Source organism: Bos indicus x Bos taurus, chromosome 2 (genome assembly GCF_003369695.1).
Source record: "Bos indicus x Bos taurus breed Angus x Brahman F1 hybrid chromosome 2, Bos_hybrid_MaternalHap_v2.0, whole genome shotgun sequence".
Lineage (NCBI taxonomy): Eukaryota > Metazoa > Chordata > Mammalia > Artiodactyla > Bovidae > Bos > Bos indicus x Bos taurus.
In genome coordinates, this window is record NC_040077.1 from 36,914,667 (window position 1) to 36,928,311 (window position 13,645).

A 13,645-nucleotide genomic window follows, 5' to 3' on the forward strand; every position below is an offset into this window, starting at 1 on the left:
CATATACCACATTTTACTTTAAGATTTCTCTCAGAATGAACACACAAGTTGCCTGCGATTCTTGTCACTGCAAATACTACTGCAGTGAATGTTGTCATATGTGCCTTCTGTGGACCCATGTGTGCGAGCCTGTTAACTAGACAGTCCTAAATGATTCATGCCCTTGTGTAATCCCTTCCCACGCTGTATCAGGTTTCACCTCTGTGACCAACATAATATGGCAGAGTGATGTGTGAATTCCCAGACTAGGTCATAAATACCCTGCTGTTTCCACCTTGTTCTCTCGGATCACTTACTTCTGGTAAAGCCATCTACTGTACTGTGAGGACACCGTAGCAGCCCTTTGGGACAGCGAACAACTAATGCCAACGTGAGACCCATTTGACAGCAGTTTCTTAAAAGGATCCTTCAGCTCCAGTTAAACAAATGACAGGAGCCCCAGCCAGCTTTTGGACTGCAGCTTCACAAGAGACCCTGATACCCTCTGGAATTGCTGACCCACAGCAACTGTGGAATAATAAATGTTTAGTATTGTTTTAAGCCACACAGCTTAGAGTGATTTGTTACACAGCAACAGATAACAACAACAACAAAAACAGTTAACAGACTGTGAGAGTTTCTCCAGGGTCTGTACGTAGCGGAGAAGCCCGAGTTGTTAGGGAGGTGCACGCCTACTCTCCATGCTCTTGGCATACCACCCTCCAGATGACTGTGCCGGTTTACTTCCCTAGCAGTAGAAAAGAATTCTTCCCACACTGCTCACCCAGTATTCAGTATTTGTTTGGATTATTTTTCACTAAAAATTTATTATAGATTTTGAATCTGAATACCATATTTTGAGTATGGAGCAGTTTCTCTAATCTGATTAGCAGCTTCAACTTTGACTTGACTTTTTGTGGTTTTTGTTTTATGTAGATGCCATATCTAGCTGTCAGCTTTTTAGGGACTATAAAACTGCCCTACGTTTCATTTTCAGCCAGTGATATTCAGGAGACCGAACATTCAGGACATGAGCAGGCAAAAGCTCACCTAAATGGAGGTGAGTAGAAAATATCGAGAGTTCTCAGGTATTTGTGGGGCTTATATAGACTTAAGAGTTACTGTAGCAAAAACAGTCCATGGTAGTATAATGGGTAATGAATTGGCTAAATGCAGGATTAAAAGAAAAGGTGATTTGGATCCTTTGGACATTCAGTAGCAGAGAATTTTGCACCTTAACATTATATCCGCAGAGTAGTAGTAGCAAAATTAATATCTATTTGTACTTTCTCTACCCTGACCATACACGTGAAGATCATTTGGCTTGTTCTCATTTGGATGACTAAATAAAAGCATGGTGGGATATACTACCAGATGTATGTAGTCCATTCTTGAAATTAAAAAAAAATTTTTAACTGTTAAGTGGACTTCTAAGAGTGCCCTATTCTCCCTGTACAAACTCCATACCTTGTCCTTTAATTTTAAAAAGAGCCCTAATAGTCATGGTAATGGATATCAAAGAATGTGGTGGAAATCAGCAGTGAATGAGAGACCTAAGGCTTACAGCCAGTTGGGAATAAATCTTGTGCTGAGATGAAAGAAAAACTCAGCAAGGTCATTAGGTGACCAAAGGCTAATGAGACATTTACATGGCAGGATCACAAAGGAGCCTGCAAGGCTTTGAAAGGTTTGTACTCATTCTAGTGATTCTTACAGTTCTCCAAACATGTTTACAACTCCTTTTTCAATATTGCTTTTCTGAGTAACTTCATTATAGTAAGTCTCAATTGTTGTGAGTATAGAAGTGACTTAAAAAAAAAAAGATTCTATTCAGCCAGTAAAAATTATCCTGGAAATCTATGTTAATATTGGTAAATTAAGTGAAAAGGCTGGCTATAGTATAGAATGTATAGTAATTCTGTTAAAAATATATTTAATGTACTTGATTCCATTCATATAGATCAGGATATAGCCCATTTGGGGCTTCCCTGGTAGTTCAGATGGTAAAGAACCTGCCTGCAATGCAGGAGATCCAGATTCAATTCCTGGGTCAAGAAGATCCTCTGGAGAAGAGAATGACAACCCACTGTAGTATTCTTGCCTGGAGAATTCCATGGACAAAGGAGCCTGGCAGGCTACAGTCCATGGGGTTGCCAAGAGTCAGACACGACTAAGTGACTAACACACACACAAACACATTTTACAGATGAGAAAAGCAGTACCAAATCAGTCGAGTAATTTACTCATTGGCACCAAACTTAGACTTCAGTTGGAACTCACTTCTCTTTGGCCTTCAAATAGAATTCCTCAGAACTTGATAAGACTGATTTTCTTGACTACTTTGAACATTATTCTAGTGCATTTTTCCCACCAATATTCTAAAACTAATTAGAACATTGGCAGCACTATGGAATAATATCAAGATGAGAGATTAATGCATTCTAGTTTATTAGAAATAGTTTCATTGCTTTGGAATCAATTAAAAATATTAAACACTAACTTCACTTCTGTACTTGAGGAAAGAACTGGAATTATCTTTAGCTTCCTGCAGTAAGCAATCGGACAACAAAATATACGAAACAAATGTTTTTAAACATTAGACTACAAGATTCTAATTCCTTAAATAGGAGTTAGAAAGGAAACTGGCCTTACAATTACCCTAGCTAAAGATTAGTATCTAGATATGCAGTCTTAATTTTATCTTATCCATTATTTTTATTTATTCAGGACTTATAGCATGTGATGAGGTATCCTCCACAGGTAGAAGATTTTCATTGCAGTTCTTTCTTTTGGTGTTGATGTTTTTCAATATGGAACTGGTGCTATGATGGCATAAAATATGTCTAAATCCTTAAGGTAAGTTAAGAGTCCTATTATATGAAAGATAAGTGGAAAATAACTTTTTTTTACAATGTGGAATAACCCATCTTTGGCTATAAGAGATCAATGCCTTATGTGAACTGGGAATAAAAGTTGTATTCCTTACTTATCTTCATGTAGACTCCAGGATTACCTCTGTAGTGGTTCCCAATCTTTTCACTATTAAGTATATCTATTGTTGTTGTAATTTCCATGTTGCCATGCTTGAAGAGATTTATTTACAAAGCAATGGCATTTTTAAAAATAGTACCTTATGCATCATAATTATAGGCACACATACTATTCACTTGAGACTATTTGGATAATTAAAATAGCATTAAAAAAAAACCCTTAGTTATAAGTCTTTTAGAAGTTGGAAAACCTCAGGCTTACTTATCATCAGTGATTCCAGTATCAGTAAATATACGCTGTATCTTTCTTTTGACCTCAAACTCTGATTTTAGGACATGACACAGATAACACAAAATCAACTCATCTATATTTGATCTCATTGTCACCCTGCTTTTCACACTTGCTCTGTCTCCTGTATTCCATACCATGGTTAACAGAAACAACATACATCTAGCTGCCAAATGTAGGAAACTTCAGAATTCCTTTGGACTTCTCACTTTACCCATCCCTCCGTGACATCCTGAAGAATCTTCCTCTAAAATTCCTACGATGTACATTTATTTCCAGTCTTTCATCCCCACTGTCTAGATTGGTTTAGGCCTCATCATTTGTTAAGTTTCAGTATCTCATTTTTCCTAGTCATTCGCCTTAAAAAAAAAAAAAATGTGGTTAACTGTACACCATCTTAATCATTTTCAAGCATACAGTTCAATGGTATTCACTACATCCATGTTGTTGCACATCCATCACCACTATCCACTCCAGAACTCTTCATCTTGCAAAACTCTATATCCATTACACAATATCCCATCTTGAAACTCATATCCATTAAACAATACCTCCTCATTCCCTCTTCCTCCCAGCCCCTGGCAACCATCACTCTATTAATTCTTTCCATCTTTATAAATTTGACTATGTACCTCATGTAAGTGGTATCTTACAGTATTTGTCTTTCTGGGCCTGGTTTATTTTACCTAACATGTCTTTCAAAATTCATCCATGTGGTACCATGCATCAGAATTTCCTGCCTTTTAAAGTCTGGATAATATTATTGTATATGTATAGACCACATTTTATTTCTCTATTTTTCTACTGATGGACATTTGGGTTGCTATTGTGCATGATGCTGCCATGAATGTGGATGTACAAATATCTCTTTGAGACCCTGCTTTCAATTATTTGGGATATATACCTGGAAGTGGAATTTCTGAATCACATGGCAATGGTTTTTAACTTTTTAAGGAACCGCCACGACATTTTTATAGTGCCTACACCACTGTGCATCCCTTCCAATAGCACACACGCTTCCAGTTCCTCCACGTCTCGGCCAGCACTTGTTTTGGTGGTTCCTGCTTTTTGATAATAGCATCATAACAAGTGGGATGTGGTCCTCATTGCAGTTCTGATTTGCATTTCCCTGATGATTAGTGATGTTAGGTATCTTTTCATGTGCTTGTTGGCCTTCTGCACATCTTTGGAGAAATATCAAGTCTTTTGACCATTTTAAAGTCAAATTGTTTTGTTGTTGAGTTATAAGAGTTTTTTGTATATTCTAAATATTTATAACCCTTATAAGATACAAATTGATTTACAAACAGTTTCTTCCATTCCATGGAGTGCCTTTTCACTCTGTTAATTATGTTCTTTGAGGCACAAAGATTTCTAATTTTGTAATAGTCCAATTTATCTATTTTTTCTTTTGTCTATGTTTTTGTTGCCTATGCAAGAAATCATTGCAAATACAATGTCATAATCATTCCATGTTTTCTTCTAATAGTTTTAGCTCTTATACTTAGGTCTTTGATCTATTTTTACCTAATTTTTATACATGGCATTTGGTATATGTCCACCTTCATTATCTTGAATGTGGACATCCAGTTTTTACTTTAATATTTGTTGAAAAAACTTCTTTCCCCATTTAATAGTCTTGACAACCTTGTTGAAAATCATTTGACTGTATACAGTAGGGTTTGTTTTGGGGCGCTCTCTTCTTTTCCATTGCTATAGCAAGGTTTGAAATCCGTCTAGTCACCCCCTTTTTGTCCACCACTCTGCTATCTTGAACTGAAATCTGATTCTGTTAATCCCTTGCTAAAAATGTATTTATGTAGCATTAAAGGCTCTGCAGAGCTAGACTCAACCTATTCTTAGTCTTTCTCCCTATCATAACCCCATTCTCTCTTCCCTACATTGTCTACTCATCCCACAGAATCACTCCAGAACATAATATATACCTACACAACATCTGCTAAATTCTATCTGCACCTTCCTTTATTCTTTCCCACCCTCCACCCACACATGGCAGTTACTTTTTACTCCTATAGAATTTTGTTACTATCAGAGTCATTATCGCATCATATCATAACAAATTAGATATGCATACCTGCTCCTACCCAGTAAAAGCTGAGCTTCTTGATGGCCTTTCAAAGAATAATTTCTTTGTGCTCGCCTTGCCCAGAGATATCACCCCTATTGCAACTGCACAGAGAAAGTGGTGTTAACATGTATACAACATAAGGCTAGATATTGCATGTGCATTTCATTAATCTTCAGAACAGTCCTGTGAGACATGTGACATATGACGAAACCAAGGCTTAGAAATGTTTGGTTACACAGCTAACTAGTTGTCAGAACTAGGATTCCAAACTCATAGTCATCTGGCCATGAGCCATGCTGTGATCACTAAGCTATGAAGACACTAAAGAAAGAAAGGTGGTTAGTGAAATACAATAGGGTATGCTGATTAACCTACTTTCTTTTAGGCCTGAACATGATTTTATCACAGCCTCCAAAGTTGATCAGACACAGAGTTGCCCATGTAAGTAAAGCCTAAACCAGAATATCTCACTAAGTAAAGCATAAGCCAGAATATCAACTAAATTATAATGGGAGAAATTCCTTTCTATCAGTACTAACCGCAGTACCACATCCAGGTTTCTAGTGTCATGATACCTAAGAAAAAGTCTGAATTATCTGACATATACTAGGTGAGCATATAGAGTCAACCCAATGAGAATGATATGTTTAGTTGGGAGTGTTTTATCCAGGCTTGGCAAGGGCAGGAGAATCAGCCTTTCTTCACAACACAGCAAACCACAGTGGAATCTCCTGCTGAAAACTTCTGGGTTCATTCCCGGACAATATATACTAAACCTCATATTTTACCCCTCAAACTCCCCTTTTACCCTGTTTCATCATACTTATCTCCGTTTTTTGTTCTGGAGAAACTGAAGTATCTCAGCTTTTTAAATTATTACTTTTTCTAGTTCTGCCTATTTCAAATTGTTTCTAGCCATCTGATAAGAATTCTACATGTTTCATGAGTCATGTGTCTAACATGCTCTTATTAGATGAACAGATTATGTATGTTAAGCCCATTATGTATGGACTTAACTGGCTCTCTTTTTCACTATTTAATTACCTGGCTGTGCTGGGTCTTACAGCATGTGGGATCTTTAGTTGTGGCATATAAACTCTTAGTTGTGGCATATGGGATCTAGTTCCCCAAGCAGAGATTGAACCCAGGTCTCCCGCATTAGAAGGAGCATGGAGTCTTAGCCATGGACCACCAGGGAAATCCCTTAATTGGTCTTCTTACTCCTTCACTCAAAATTCCATTAACAGCTAGAATTCAAATCTTCAATTACTAAGGGTATTGCTGTTATGGACTGGGTATCTCCCACTCTCACCTGAAACGGTTCCTCAAGAGATTGTGTCTTACACATTTTTAAACACCCAGTATCTAGTATGATGCCTGATATATTAAAGTAACCAATAAGACTTTGTCAGTAAAGCCTTCCCATTAAGGAAGATATTCAAAGGAATGAGCCACACTGTCTGAAAACAATGCCAAAATCCAGTTCTAAGTATCTTTTAGGTAGCAGCTATGCTAGAAAAAATGTTTGAATTTCCACACTGATTCCTTTGAAAAGGATAGCTCTTATTGCCTGTATATGTTGGATTATATTTCCTGAAATATGTAGTTATATTACTTTATAATTCTATGTTGAAGCCTACGGATAGAGTACAGCTGCTTCCTGGGATGTGTTAAAGAGGCTCATGCCTATAATAAAAGGCCTTAGAGGTCCCAGGTGAACTAAAGAGGTCAAAAAGAATGGATTATCTGACACAAAGTGAAATTCTTTGTAATTCTCCAGATTGCTTTCCTGTGGTATCTAGCTTTGATCTCGTTCCCTTTCAAGGGGACTCTGACTTTGATCTCATTTCCTTTCTAAGGGGACAGCATATACCATCTGGTATAGTCATTAAAACCATAAAATCAAAGACTTCTAGCTTTCCATCTTCCTAGGCACACGATAGAATTTTATTTCCTATACCCCTTGTGGTTAAGTGAGACCATTTGACAAGCTAGTTCTGGCCAAGGAGAGCTGAATGTAAGGATCGTTGTACATCTTGTTGGCTAAGTATTTAATGCCTCTCTTTTCACTCTGGCATAGCTACTATTAACACTCAAAATGGTTCACGTTCTGTTAGCCCAGGCCCCTGACTAACTTCGTTGAACATAATTCTCTACCAATTCACAGTGAACACAACATAAGCAAGAAATAATCCTTGCTTGTTTTAAGTCACTGAAATATTGGGATTCATTGTAGTTGCGCCATATCCTAGTCTATCCTGATACTCACAGACCTGGCTACTTAACCATTGGATTAGAAGGAAAAAAAATAGGCCCAGTAGGGCTTAATGTCTTACCTCTCTATATCCCACCACTTATGAAGGGGTCCTGGAAAAGAACGAAAATGCACAATTAAAAGTGTGATAAAAGAGTAAGAGGGTCTTGGAAAAATAAGTAGACTGAGCTGTAGTAATCTGTCATGGTCAGGAAAGACTGTTCATGTGTTTTACCTTAGGTTCAGAGGGGAGACACTGCTTTTGAGAAACCTCATGATGAAAAACACAAGAATAAGAAAATGGAGGGGCTGGGGTACATTTTGACCCAAAGAAATTCTGAATTGCTATGGATTTATGTAGACCATGCTTTATGCTGTTACGGAGATCCAAAATATGATCTACCTAAAGAAGACTGGTAGATTTTATTAATACAAAGAATTACAGGGCTTTAACCAAAGCAGTGATTAAAGGGATATTTATAGTTGTAAATACTATACATAGAAAAAAACATAACTCAATAACCTAAACTTTCAGTAGAAAAAGAACAAACTAGACCTTAAGCAAGCAGGAGGAAGGAACTAATGATTATAGAGTGGAAATTAATGAAAAAGAGAATAGAGAAAATAAAAATTGGTTCTTTGAAAAGACCAACAAAATTGACAAAACTTTTGCTGAATCAACTGAGAAAAAAGAAAACTGAAATTATTACAGTCAGGAATGAAAGAGGGGACATTGCTACTGACTTTACAGAAATAAAAAGGGATTTTAAATGAATATTGTGAACAAGTGAATGCTAACCAAATAGATAACTTGGGTGATAATGGACAAATTCCTATAAGATACAAACTACTGCAACTGTATCAAGAAGAAACAGAATATCTAAATAGACCTATGACAAAGAGGTTGAATAAGAATTCTGTAAGTTGGCCTATTGTGAAGTGAATTTGATGTACAGTGTCTATCATATGTTATAAAAAAGCCATGAATCAAACTAAAAATGTGGGTTTCTTTTTCAAAAACATTTAAAATCTTGAGTTCTCTTCTGGAGCATTAGTAAGAAGATAGTAAAAAATAAAGAATTTGACAAGATGAGACAATAAATATTTTTTAATTATAGGAAGTTGAAATTTAAAAATCCATAAACAAGAAAAATGTTTCTCATACGAAAGAGGAAAAAAGGGAATAGATGGAACTGCAACATTTCTTTAGTATGTACAGATGCGAAGGATCATCACATTTCTTTCTGGTCTTATTTCCAGCTCCAAGGACATTTTCTAACAGCAGGAAAGCCCAATATGAGCTTTCCTCATCCTCTTCATTTGGCAGCCCTTGGGCCTTTCTTTTATTTGTATAGAACAGCAACTCAAAGAACTCTATTCAACTTTTATTACTTGGTTGGCACCCAGGACTATGGGTGGATTAATGAAAACATTGCCAGCTAGAGGGTGTAAAGTTTATATAATGACAAAGGATAAGGGGAACTCAGAGACTATTCCATAATGCAGAAGATAACATAGCTTGCTCCTAGTTCTAGCTTCTCAGATTCTCAGCGTTCTCTACTGTGGGTAATACCAGGTGTGGGAAGTGAATAATTGCATTTGTATGAGAGACTCCCTGGCCTGTTCTCATAGGTATTTTAAACAATTTTTTAAAAGTTTAATATACACTACACATAAATGCTTGTATCATATATTGAGCTTGATCCATTTTTTGCAAACTGAACACTTCCAGGGTGTTTTTTACAACTTGTACTCTCCCTTGCCTGATTTTTCTGGAAACTCTGATGTTGAAGCTGAAACTCCAATACTTGGCCACCTGATGCAAAGAGCTGACTCATTTGAAAAGACTCTGATGCTGGGAAAGATTGAGGGCAGGAGGATTAGGGGATGACAGAGGATGAGATGGTTGGGTGGCATCACCGACTCAATGGACATGGATTTGGGTAAACTCTGGTAGTTGGTGATGGACAGGGAGGCCTGGCGTGCTGCGGTTCATGGGGTTGCAGAGTCAGACACGACTGAGTGAGTGAACTGAACTGAACTGGTCTCAGTTTGCCTGCAAAGCAGAGCAACAAATACATTCCTGAACATTTACTGTGAAATGGGTATTTCCCAAGTTCATCGCTCAGCTGGCCAACATTTCAAGCCTGTTTAAGACCCATTCATCCAACCACTTTTTCTAATTACTTCAGTTCCTATCATCTCTCTCTCTCTGAGTTCTTGGTTACTCTCAACTAAATATTTGAGTAATCCTGACTCACTAACTGATTCACACCTGTTCTTTTCCCACTGAGTCATATTTTGAGAGCATGTATTGCTTACTATTTAATTGGAAAGTTAACTTTCCTTTAAATGTATCATTTAAAATTGTTTACTGTATTCCCCAAATAGCATTATTATTACAAAGAACAAACTAGAAATTAATAATAAAATAGGATTATTGACCACAGTTACATATTAATAATTGGAGCAAAAAATATATAAAATATTCAAATCTTTAATATTCCAAGTCAAAGTTCCAACTGTTAGTCCTACAGGGTAAGATAACCAATTCACTCATGTGATCAAAGATCTCTGTAAATTCTTAACATTGTTTTTCTAGTATATTGCCAAGAAATGTTAGTTAACATCTCCCAAATTGTAAACCTGTGGACTAGAGACCAGCCACAATAAAGCTTCCCTCTTTGAAATTCCTTTTTCTTTCAGACCATATTGGGCTTGAGGTCTCCATGCTAAGTTACTGGCCTGTGTATCAGAGGTTTCTTTCACATATTTTACTTGAAGAATGTTATAATCAACCTTACCTATCAAATTAGTGAAAACTTAAAAAAAATTAATCTCAATAATGTGGAGAGACAGGGACCTCCATATGTTTCTGAGAGTTAAAACCGTACAACCTCTCTGAAAAGCGAGATAGCAACTATTTACACCCTGATGGCGAGTAATTCCATTTCCATCAATTTACTCAGCAAATGTCACTGAAGTAATTATGTACAAAGTCATTGAATCCAGTATTATTTACAATAAGCACAAAAATATTGAAACAACTGGGAAAATGTTAAATAAATTATGTTTCTGGGGCTGTGGACCATTAGGCAGAAAAAATGATTACACTACTAAGATATTTTAGACAAGGAAAATGCTCAGGATACAAATCTAAGTTGAAAAAGGTAGTTTACAGGTCTTTTTGTAAAATTATTGGTATTATTCATGAAAGACTGGCTGATTTTTGAGTGCTGCAATTATTAGTTATTTTCATTATTTATAGTTTTTATGTTTCCTACAGAGAGCTCTATTATTTATACAATGAAAAAAGTTATTTTCAGATAAATACTGTTTTGGCAGTACTTTGGCATGTAATCAGGTTTCAAAGTCTCAATGATAATGCATTCGTTAAAAATCACAAGAGTGTCTCAAATCATGAATTTTTATTTCTCCTTTTGTCTATTTTATTACAAATCTTTTCCAGCAATCTCAGTTTTCTGTTTAAATTTGAGTGTTTTAGTTTGTGTATGCTTAGTCGCCTCGACTCTGTGCATGGACTGCAGCCCTCCAGCTCCTGTCCATGGAATTTTCCAGGTAAGAATACAGGAATGGGTTGCCATTTCCCACTCCAGGGGATCTTCCTGACCCAGGGATAAAATCTCTACCTTCTGCGTCTCCTGCATTGACAGGCAAAAAATTTTTCCCCCCACCACTGAGCCACTTGGGAAGCCCTTTATTACTTGTCAAATACTACTAGTTTCCTCGCTGAAGAAAACGCTACACTTTTTATTTTAATCTGAACATGGTCCTATACCGTGACATGTACTTAGTACGCCTAGGAGCTTTTTTCTGGTCAATTTTTTAATCTCAAAAGGGGTTGGCAAGACCATTTTGTAATCAATTACACGTGGAAACCACGGTGTAAGCTCCATGTGAGTTTAGGAGACGCTCGGAAACGCTAGAAAAAATGTATATTGGGTTCACGTGATACCAGAATAGCCTGGATATCCTTTTCAGCATTCTGCCTTGGAAAAACATATTTGACCACAAAGGCGATGGCAGGAGTCAGGGACTGCTGGGGTTAGAGCTGGCTTAAAAAGAAAAGACCGATCAGGGAGATCAGAGGACAGAAGCAAGATAAATACAGCAAAGTAAGGAGGGTGGCTCAAGTCAGTAAAGAGTCTGCCTGCAATGCGGAAGACCTGGATTCAATTCCTTGATCAGGAAGATACCTTGGAGAAGGAAATGGCAATCCACTTCAGTACTCTTTCCTGGAGAATTCCATCTGTCCACGGGGTCACAAAGGGTCGGACACGACTGAGTGACTAACACTTTCACTTTCCAGGACGCTCAAAAACAGCTGTAGTAACTGTCCCTTTTACAATCACATTTCTGGACTCGCTAGACCTTGGGACCTCAGCTTCCACAACTAGAAAAAAATTTCAACGAGTGGCTCAGACGGTAACTGCTGCTGCTGCTACTAAGTCGCTTCAGTGGTGTCCGACTCTGCTGCTGCTGCTGCTGCTAAGTCGCTTCAGTCGTGTCCGACTCTGTGCGACCCCATAGACGGCAGCCCATCAGGCTCCACCGTCCCTGGGATTCTCCAGGCAAGAACACTGGAGTGGGTTGCCATTTCCTTCTCCAGCGTCTGCCTATAATGCGGGAGACCTGGTTCGATCCCTGGGTTGGGAAGATCCCCTGGAGAAGGAGATGGCAACCCACTCCAGTACTCTTGCCTGGAAAAGCCTGTGGACGGAAGAGCCTGGTAGGCTACAGTCCACGGGGTCGCAAAGTGTCGGACACGACTCAGTGACTTCAGTTTCTTTTTCAAAGGTTCTTTCCCAGTATCAGTTAAGTTCAGTCGCTCAGTCGTGTCCGACTCTTTGCGACCCCATAAATCGCAGCACGCCAGGCCTCCCTGTCCATCACCAACTCCTGGAGTTCACTGAGACTCACGTCCATCGAGTCAGTGATGCCATCCAGCCATCTCATCCTCTGTCGTCCCCTTCTCCTCCTGCCCCCAATCCCTCCCAGCATCAGAGTCTTCCCCAATGAGTTCTAGAGCCAGAATTCAGACCGCCTCATCACAGGCCGGAAGGGCGCGCATGCGCCGCGACGCGGTCCGCCCCCCGGTGGGCGGGGTCTGTCCTTTTGCCTCTGGGCGGCCGCGGGCGCCAACCACGCCCGCCTCACCTGCGCGTCACGTGTCCCCTAGCGCTCTTAGCGCACCTGAGGGCGGATCCCTGGCGTTTTGGGTCTTCGACGTGAAAGGACCAGTGCCCAAGGGCCAGTTTAGCAGCAGCGGTGGCAGGTACGGGAGTGCGGCTCGGGTCAGCCCGCCGGGGTGTCTAAACCCTTGGTTTCCCGGCGTTTGGTTCGAAGCGCGCGACCGGGACCGGCTAGGATACTGACCAGAGCGAGATACTGTTGTGCGGCCTCCGCCCGGGAGCCGGGGGCGCCTCACGGCGTGAAGTGGAAGTCCCAGTTTCCCCCAATCCCTTGCGCCGGTGCCCGCGCCCCGGAAGGCCGCGCTTCCCGCCGGCCGCGTTCCTGCAGCGGGTCGCTCGGTCCAGTGAAGCCCAACCGGCTCTCGGAGTTGAGCAAATCCTCGGTCCCCAGGCAGATGTGGGGGAGTCGCTCGCTGGTTTTATGTAGGATTCTTGGCACATTTCGGGTTGGCTTTGCGATAGACAGGGATGCGAGTGTTCCCACTGGCGAGTTCATTGAGTTTGCCGGGAGATTGGCGGGTCGGCAGAGGTCTCAGTGGACGCCCACACCCCCAAGCCAAACGAACTTCAGCTGATTGCGTTCCTGCTCTTCAGATTCTAGGACCTTGAACTTCACAGAAAGCTGAGTGGCAGAAGGGTGAGGAAGCAAAAGTTTGGGAAATTATCTTTGTGCACTTGCACAGTTGAGATTTGGGACTTCTCCAGAAGACCACCTGATTGGGTTTGTTTTCACTGCAAATACCAGGGGTTTTGATGGTCTGTCTGTTTTTTAGACTTCGTTGGAGTTTGAAAAAGAGGCCGAACTTTTGACATCAGAAATGTTGGGAAAGG

At 39.6% G+C, this 13,645-nt stretch overlaps 1 protein-coding gene across 2 annotated transcripts in view; it reads left to right on the top strand.

Moving 5' to 3' along the window:
• Positions 1–12,715: 12,715 nt before the first annotated feature.
• WDSUB1 (WD repeat, sterile alpha motif and U-box domain containing 1) overlaps positions 12,716–13,645 on the top strand; it is a 68,942-nt gene continuing 68,012 nt past the window's right edge. The window contains exon 1 of one of the 2 annotated variants that reach the window (XM_027560059.1): positions 12,716–12,897. The gene's annotated coding sequence lies outside the window, so the exon portion shown is untranslated. The other variant, XM_027560069.1, reaches the window with a different exon arrangement.